This window comes from Rhopilema esculentum, unplaced genomic scaffold, assembly GCF_057945365.1.
Source record: "Rhopilema esculentum isolate cy_ngs unplaced genomic scaffold, ASM5794536v1 HiC_scaffold_31, whole genome shotgun sequence".
NCBI lineage: Eukaryota > Metazoa > Cnidaria > Scyphozoa > Rhizostomeae > Rhizostomatidae > Rhopilema > Rhopilema esculentum.
This window is the reverse complement of record NW_028300842.1, coordinates 283,485-291,486: the sequence shown is the minus strand read 5'-3', so window position 1 is coordinate 291,486 and position 8,002 is coordinate 283,485. Positions and strand designations below refer to the sequence as shown.

The 8,002-nt window shown below is 34.7% G+C and overlaps 1 pseudogene; it reads right to left on the bottom strand.

Moving 5' to 3' along the window:
- Positions 1-333: 333 nt before the first annotated feature.
- On the bottom strand, positions 334-6,637 carry LOC148957374 (uncharacterized; annotated as a pseudogene).
- Between the last annotated feature and the right edge of the window lie 1,365 nt (positions 6,638-8,002).

Below are 8,002 nucleotides of genomic sequence, written 5' to 3'. Positions count from 1 at the left end.
TCAATCCTCAAAATTTTAAAAAAAATGTCATTTTTGTCCCTAAATTTCATTTTTTTCACATTTATGAGGATTGATGTTACTTTTGGACTTGACACACGACAATAGTGGATGTACCCTACCATTTATCCTAGCAGAGCAGCATCAATCCTCATAATTTTAAAAAAAATCATTTTCGTCCCTAAATTTCATTTTTTTCATGTTTATGAGGATTGATGTTACTTTTCGACTGAACACATCACAGTAGTGCGTTTACCCTACCATGTATCCCAAGTAGAGCGCCATCAATCCTCATAATTTTAAAAAAGTCATTCTCGTTCCTAAATATCATTTTTTTCACGTTTATGAGGATGGATGTTGCTTTTCGACTGAACACATCACAAAAGTGCATGTACCCTACCATGTATCCTAGGAGAGGGGCATCAATCCTCATAATTTAAAAAAACTAATTTCGTCCCTAAATTTTTTTTTAATGTTTATGGGGATCGATATTACTTTTCAACTGAACACATCACAAAAGTGCATGTACCCTACCATGTATCCTAGGAGAGCAGCATCAATTCTCATCACTTAAAAAAATTAATTTCGTCCCTAAATATCATTTTTTTTCACGTTTATGAGGATTGATGTTTCTTTTCGGCTAAACACATCACATTAGTGCATGTATCCTACGTTGTATCCCAAGGAGAGCGACATCAATCCTCATAATTTAAAAAAATTAATTTCGTCCCTAAATATCATTTTTTTCAAGTTTATGAGAATTGATGTTACTTTCCGACTGAACACATCACATTAGTGGATGTACCCTATCATGTATCCCAAGAAGAGTGGCATCAATCCTCATCATTTTCAAAAAAGTCACTTTCGTCCCTAAATTTCATTTTTTTAATGTTTATGAGGATTGATATTACTTTTCGGCTAAACACATCACATTAGTGCATGTATCCTACATTGTATCCCAAGGAGAGCGGCATCAATCCTCATAATTTAAAAAAAATAATTTCTTCCCTAAATTTAATTTTTTTTACGTTTAAGAGGATTGATGTTACTTTTCGGCTGCCCACATCACACATGTGCATGTACCCTACCATGTATCCCAAGGAGAGCAGCATCAATCCTCATAGTTTCAAATAAAGTCATTTCTGTCTCTAAATTTCGTTTTTTCGAGTTTATGAGGATTGATGTTACTTTTTGACTCAACACACCAGATTTGTGCATGTACCCTACCATGTATCCCAAGGACAACGGCAACAATCTTCATAGTTTTAAATAATATCATTTCCGTTCCTAAATATCATTTGTTCACGTTTATGAGAATTGATGTTACTTTCCGACTAAACACATCACATAAGTGCATGTACCCTACCATGTGCCCCTAGTAGAGTGGCATCAATCCTCATAATTTTAAAAAAGTCATTTCGTCCCTAAATTCCATTTTTTTCACGTTTATGAGGATTAATGTTACTTTTCGACTGAACACATCACATTAGTGCATGTACCCTACCATGTATCCCAAGTAGAGTGGCATCAATCCTCATAATTTTAAAAAAGTCATTTTCGTCCCTAAATTTCATTTTTTCTACGTTTATGAGGATTGATGTTACTTTTCGACTGAACACATCACATTAGTGCATGTACCCTATCATGTATCCCAAGTAGAGCGCCATCAATCCTCATAATTTTGAAAAAAATCATTTTCGTCCCTAATTTTTTTTTTAATGTTTATGAGGATTGATGTTACTTTTCGACTGAACACATCACATTAGTGCATGTACCCTACTATTTATCCCAAGTAGAGCGCCATCAATCCTCATAATTTTGAAAAAAAATCATTTTCCTCCCTAAATTTGATTTTTATAATGTTTATGAGGATTGATGTTACCTTTCGACTGAACACATCAGATAAGTGCATGTACCCTACCATGTATCCCAACTAGAGTAGCATCAATCCTCATTGTTTTAAAAAAAAGTCATTTTCGTCCCTAAATTTCATTTTTTTTACGTTGATGAGGATTGATATTACTTTCCGACTGAACACATCACACAAGTGCATGTACCCTACCATGTATTCCAAGGACAGCGGCATCAATTCTCATAATTTAAAAAAAAGTCATTTTCGTCTCTAAATTTCATTTTTTCGAGTTTATGAGGATTGATGTTACTTTTTAACTGAACACATCACATTAGTGCATGTACCCTACCATGTATCCCAAGGACAGCGGCATCAATCCTCATTATTTAAAAAAAATTATTTTGTCGCTTAATTTCATTTTTTTCACGTTCATAAGGAAAGATGTTACTTTTCGACTGAACACATCACATAAGTGCATGTACTCTACCATGTATCCCAAGGAGAGTGGCATCAATCCTCATAATTTTAAAAAAGTCATTTTCGTCCCTAAATTTCATTTTTTCTACGTTTATGAGGATTGATGTTACTTTTCGACTGAACACATCACATTAGTGCATGTACCCTATCATGTATCTCAAGTAGAGCGCCATCAATCCTCATAATTTTGAAAAAAATCATTTTCGTCCCTAAATTTCATTTTTTCTACGTTTATGAGGATTGATGTTACTTTTCGACTTAACACATCACATTAGTGCATGTACCCTATCAGGTATCCCAAGTAGAGCGCCATCAATCCTCATAATTTTGAAAAAAATCATTTTCGTCCCTAATTTTTTTTTTTAATGTTTATGAGGATTGATGTTACTTTTCGACTGAACACATCACATTAGTGCATGTACCCTACTATTTATCCCAAGTAGAGCGCCATCAATCCTCATAATTTTGAAAAAAAATCATTTTCCTCCCTAAATTTGATTTTTATAATGTTTATGAGGATTGATGTTACCTTTCGACTGAACACATCAGATAAGTGCATGTACCCTACCATGTATCCCAAGTAGAGTAGCATCAATCCTCATTGTTTTAAAAAAAAGTCATTTTCGTCCCTAAATTTCATTTTTTTTACGTTGATGAGGATTGATATTACTTTCCGACTGAACACATCACACAAGTGCATGTACCCTACCATGTATTCCAAGGACAGCGGCATCAATTCTCATAATTTAAAAAAAAGTCATTTTCGTCTCTAAATTTCATTTTTTCGAGTTTATGAGGATTGATGTTACTTTTTAACTGAACACATCACATTAGTGCATGTACCCTACCATGTATCCCAAGGACAGCGGCATCAATCCTCATTATTTAAAAAAAATTATTTTGTCGCTTAATTTCATTTTTTTCACGTTCATAAGGAAAGATGTTACTTTTCGACTGAACACATCACATAAGTGCATGTACTCTACCATGTATCCCAAGTAGAGTGGCATCAATCCTCATAATTTTAAAAAAGTCATTTTCGTCCCTAAATTTCATTTTTTCTACGTTTATGAGGATTGATGTTACTTTTCAACTGAACACATCACATTAGTGCATGTACCCTATCATGTATCTCAAGTAGAGCGCCATCAATCCTCATAATTTTGAAAAAAATCATTTTCGTCCCTAAATTTCATTTTTTCTACGTTTATGAGGATTGATGTTACTTTTCGACTTAACACATCACATTAGTGCATGTACCCTATCAGGTATCCCAAGTAGAGCGCCATCAATCCTCATAATTTTGAAAAAAATCATTTTCGTCCCTAATTTTTTTTTTTAATGTTTATGATGATTGATGTTACTTTTCGACTGAACACATCACATTAGTGCATGTACCCTACCATGTATCCGAAGTAGAGCGCCATCAATCCTGATAATTTTGAAAAAAAATCATTTTCCTCCCTAAATTTGATTTTTTTAATGTTTATGAGGATTGATGTTACTTTTCGAATGAACACACCACATTCGTGCATGTACCCATAGTCAATAGAAAAAGAATGGTCTGGAAACTTTATTGTTCGAAGATCGATATCATGATTCCACTAGGTTCCAGACTCTTAGAGTGCACCAAGTTGGTCTGTTGTTGTGTATTTGTTGACTCGAGACAAGAAATAAATGGAAGCTGCCGAACCCGAAATTACTTTTGTATCTGAACTTGAGGTTATCGTTGATTTTATGGGTGATCAAAATTTCTTTGATGATAATGAAGACTTCGAAAAAGAACTTGTTGATATTTCTATTGAGGTAAGTTAATTCTATTTTATTTTAAAATTCAAATCGCTTATGACACGTCGGCGACCCTTCTAGGCCTATTACCAACCAACCAGTTTATTGCACACGATCCAGTCCAGGTGCTGTAAAAAACAAAAACATGTTGGGGGTGGTAAGTTTTGAGCAAATACCTGTGTCATGAATATAAATTGTAGTTGTTGATGGTTTAACAAACCGGACCTGGAACATTTGGAATCAAATGTAGTAAACTACCTAGCCCAAAACCAAACAGCATTGTGTTTTAGCAAGGCAGTATACTGGCCTGTATGATCTTACTGTCATCTATGAATGCCCAGTGTTTTTTGCAAAATTAATACAATGTGGCTGGGAGAGGATATCTCTCATTTTCTAAAAAATAATCGTTGTACATGCTTACAACCCAATGCACACAAACCCTAGTTGAGCATAATATGAAACTATGAGGTTATGATATTGAAATATTAAAAAAGTAGGTAAAATGCCAAAATTCAAAAGCTAAATGTGACTATAGGGTTAAAAATGCAGGTACACAATTCAACTGAATTTAAATTCCAGCATTTTATATTTTAGGATGAGGCTGCTCCTGATCATTCACTTAGATGTACTGATTGTAAGAGGGTGTACAAGACAAGACAGGGACTGGAAAGACACACTGAGATATGCAACAAAAAGAAAAATCCTGTTGATCAGCAAATTTTGGTCAGCCTACTCACTGAAGCTTTAAAAAAGTTTCTCTGGATGAATGTTGCCCTCTAGAAATGCAAGAAGATGTTGCAAAATGTATCATTTCTAATGACCATCCTCTTGTCAGTTCCAAACTGGTTGTAGAACTCTTTAGTTCACTGTGCAGTAAACTAGATATTGAGACATTTTATGTTGAATATATGGCACAGGTAGTTGCTAAAGCAAATATATGGCTTCCTGACTTGAAAGAAGCTACAGCAGTTCAATTAGCCATGCAATATGGTGAAAAAATGGTTCACCATGCACATACACCTGCTGTTTCAGATGACATAGTTGTATGCGCAACTAGTCTTACATCAAAATAAAGTCACTGTATTACCTACATTGGTGGATATGTTATCAGAAATTTGCGCCAAAAACTGACTCACAAAAAAATGGAGAATACTGTGAAACAGCAATACTCCATTCTTTTAGATGCATGTCTACGGAAATTATCAAAGAAGTCATCATTTAATCAAAATGACCTCGTTAATACTTTGACAATAGGTTTGATAGAGATGACTGACATCCTAACAAGAATTTTTGAAACAGTTGAAAGTTACTTCAGAGCACATGTCTAAAAACAATTAGAAAAAGAAAAAAAACTAACTTAGGTGAGCATGTGTTTCATTTGAAAAACAGAATGGGAATTAAAGGCAAGTTCCATGTTATAATTGAGAGATGTGACCAAGAGGTATCTGACGAAATCGCCAGCAATTTTCTAGAGGACATTTTGAAACTATATCTGAAGATAAGGTGTTTTTCGCATTCAAAGGACTTGCTCCAGCACATTAAAGCAAAACAGAAATTAAGCAGAGGAAAGGCTCTCCGAAAAGGTTTAAAGAACAATAAAGTGATGCAACAACTTAATAAAGGGGCAAATAAATGACCACTTATTGCTATCATCTAGATATACCTTAAAGAAAGAAATTATTTGCACAATAAATTTTTGAAGAAATTATTTTTGTGTTTTTAACCCTTTTACACAAAAACTTGTCATGCCAAATTTTCAAAAAACTCTTGCACAGAGCATAACATTTTTGAGGTACTGAATTATGAAAATACTATTTGCCTAAATTTGTTGTGCAAATAGTTTTAATATTCTAAGGTAATTTATGCAAAGTAATGCTTTTGAGGTTTAGTACTTCTTTCGTTTTGCAAGTTTTGTTTCATCTATGTGAAACCATGATTTTTGTCTTCCTTTGTAAATCCCTGATGTATTTCCAGTCATTGGTGCTGTTGATCTGACAACCCGAATTGTATTATCATTGTATCCAAATTGGTGGACATATGGATTGTCATTGCGCCGGCCTAGCTGTCTTTGCCTGCCAAAGTATTCTTCTAGGCAGTCTTGCAAAAAGCGCTCAGATGAAACAAAGTCGCAACCTTCGGCTAAAAGAAACTTTGTTGCACTAATAAGGGATAAGGCTGTTATCTTAAGTCCTTCAAACGTTTGCTCTGAAAGAAACATTTTTGCTTTTTCAGCATCTGAAAATTTTCCTGGCCTTTTTTGTATACTAGATTTCCAGCTTTCCAAATAAGAGAGAAACTTGTCTTTCAACCAAAAAAAGCGTTCATCATTTTGTAAACGATATGGCTTGAGGAATTCTTTCCTTTTTCTTGAATGCTCTACTTGATTTCTTACATTACAGCAGTCAAAAAAAGATCAAGCATTTCACAAAACTCTGCTGTAGCATGATAATCTGAAGAATAATACCTGTGTAGGACTTTAGCAACTGTAGAGCTTAACACTTGGGCAGCCAAATAAACTTTCATCTTAGAATAAGGACTCAAATGCAGATGCTCGTTAATCTTGGAACAAGATGAAGTCCATGGCTGAGGTCATCATTGTAAACCTGCATTATGTGACTCCACATCAGTGTTTTTCCATTGTTCCACATGAGTCTGGATTGCAAACCAAATCCTGAATTATGTAAACAATTTCTTGATGTTTTCAATAAATGGGGGGGGGGGAATCTGCAAAGAAGTAGATATAACGGTGTTTCACATAAAGATTCACAACACAATGTGTCACCTCATTGTCTGTTTTGTCTCCCATTATTAGGTGCAACTTGTAAAATTTCCTATTTGCTGATGCACCATCACTCACAACAGCTAACACCCACAGATTCATGCCTTCTCCAAGTAAAAAACAGAGTTCCAAAAGATTGGCAAGAGCTGGAATGATGTTACTGATGTTGTTGCAAAGTTAGCAAATGGGTATTTGAGATCTGTACAGACCCCTCTCAAGTAGATTACCAGCATATGTGTTGCTAAGGATGTCTCTTTCTCAGCACTAGCAAAATTCGGGTCATTATCACCAAGGTCCATGAAACCTACAAGTTGTCCAGAATGCTTGTCCCAAACAAGATTATTCTTGATTTTCACTTCGTCAAACAAGACAACAATGTATCTCTGAACGTCAAAGAAACTTGAAGTAATAAATGATAACTCTTCAACGATCTGCTTGTTAAAACCCTGCTTAGGTTTCACCACATTTCTGTAATCTCTAAGGGATCTCTTGCTTGGTAGCTTCAATAACCCACTTGACCTGAGCTCTTCATAAGCAGATGGTGATTTTGCAGCAATTGAGAGTGAGAATCGAATTACCATTGGATGATACCTAATTCCTTTTTCATTTCTTTTCCAAGCTTCTTGTTGTTGTCTCAAAAAAAGCTTCATAAATGGACTTTGCTTCTCTTCGTTTCCTTCAATAATAATGCCAATATCTTTCTCCAATTGGTCATCAACTACCACTGAGTTGTTCTCTATGTCACTTTTCATCTTTTCAATCTTTCTTTTTAAATCTTTACATTCTAATCTTTGCTTTTGTAAAGCTAGTTTCAATTTCTCTGGCCTTGTTCTTGAAACTGGGGCTTTAATTTTAGCTGGGGACAAGGCTTTTTTGTCCTTTTTTTGCGAGGTTGTGCAGGAATGCAGTTTTCACAAGTTGCTTTCTCTGAAAGAAGTTTGCAATTCTTTGATCTAAAGTAATCTTTACTATGATCTTGAGCTTCATGATCTTGAGCAGAATGTCTATTGAGGCCATCATGAAACTTGTCCCCACCTTCACAAACAGTAAGCTTTAATAGTTCTTGCAACAATGATGCTATACTGTGAATTCTGACGTTTCTTTTATAC